This window comes from Pseudophryne corroboree, chromosome 3, assembly GCF_028390025.1.
Source record: "Pseudophryne corroboree isolate aPseCor3 chromosome 3, aPseCor3.hap2, whole genome shotgun sequence".
NCBI lineage: Eukaryota > Metazoa > Chordata > Amphibia > Anura > Myobatrachidae > Pseudophryne > Pseudophryne corroboree.
The window spans coordinates 17617595-17619082 of record NC_086446.1 but is presented as its reverse complement, the minus strand read 5'-3'; the positions used below and the strand labels follow the sequence as shown (position 1 = coordinate 17619082).

The following is a 1488-nucleotide window of genomic DNA, read 5'->3' as shown; positions in this document are numbered from 1 at the left end:
CCATCAGGTGCCAGGGGGTCTCCCACAGGTATCCCAACGGTCCGGGGGCGCCTCTGTGCGGTACGAACAGCGCGCGGGCTGGCGGGGGCTGGGGCTGCCATGGAGCTCACACGGCTGCTGCAGCTCTCATCAGCGCCGGAACCGGAAGTCTCTTGCTTTCTTTTCACTTTCTTACAATGTATTGAAAAATAATTATATTGTCAAAAAGAAAGCTATTTGTATTTTCTGAGGGAAAAAAATATTGTGTGGATCACAAGATCAGCACTTAATGAGCTAGCTAATTAGCTTCTATAAAAACTATTCCCCTTTGACCCCTCCTAACTCAGTGCTGAAGGAGCAGGTCACACAGGAGTCTTTGGTTTATATCTATCTGTATACTGTTCTTCCCTTTTCCTCCTTCTCTATGGGCTGGTATTCCCCTGTTCTCCATAGATGTCCAGGTTGGGTATGTGTGTCAGTGCAGTGTTTCTCCAGGATGTAGTCACTATCCTGCCAGTCGGGATCCCGGTTGTCAGCATGCCGGCAGGGGACCAAGGGCTATTCCCACTCGTGGGTGTCCACGACACCCATAGAGTGGGAATAGAACCTGTGGCGAGGCTGCAGTGTGGCGCTCACAGCGATCCTGCAAGCATGGTGGCGGCCAGGATCCCATAGCCAACGCATCTCTCCTTACTGGTTACAGGCTTTCTAAAGAGCTGATGCTGGTGGCTGAGAATTTCACACTGTTCTGGCCGGATTGTGGGGTTTCAGAAGCAGGGACCCAGGCACTGGGAAGGCGGAAGGCGAAGCGGTACAATCCCCATGAGTAGTTGGTAGGGGCAGACATGGTCAATGCCTACCCTAGTAGAGAGGGTAACACACTAAGAGATAGGTGATCCAGCCAGCTGGAACAACAATGCCAGAGCCACATTCACCTACAGCCACCCCACACTGGATATGCCCAATCTCGTCTGATCTTGGAAACTATGCAGTGTTGGGCCTGGTTAGTACATGGGTGGGAGAGCACCTGGGAATACAATGTGCTGTAGGTAATGGAGATTATCGGCAGCAAAGCCACTCTTTCACCCTATGTAAAAGAGTTCGACAGAAGGTAACTTTTACATCAGTGTTTATACTGGGCCTAATTCAGATCTGATCGCAGCAGCAAATGTGTTAGCTAATGGGCAAAACCATGTGCACTGCAGGGGGGTCAGATATAACGAGCAGAGAGATTTCCATTTGAGTGGGGTATATGGTTTCTGTGCAGGGTAAATCCTGGATGCTTTATTTCTACACTGTAATTTAGATTTCAGTTTGAACACACCCCACCCAAATCTAGATCTGTCTGCACATGTTGTATTCCCCCCCCCCCTGCACTGCACATGGTTTTGACCATTAGCTAACAAATTTTCTGCTGCGATCAGATCTGAATTAGGCCCATGATTCTCAATACACACATTTTCCAAATTTATGACTCGACATCCAGGGAATCTAACCTAGGACGTAAAG

General features: G+C 49.1%; 1 pseudogene; it reads left to right on the top strand.

The window, feature by feature from the left end:
• The first annotated feature begins 912 nt into the window (after positions 1 to 912).
• Positions 913 to 1031, top strand: LOC134897565 (5S ribosomal RNA; annotated as a pseudogene).
• Positions 1032 to 1488: the final 457 nt, after the last annotated feature.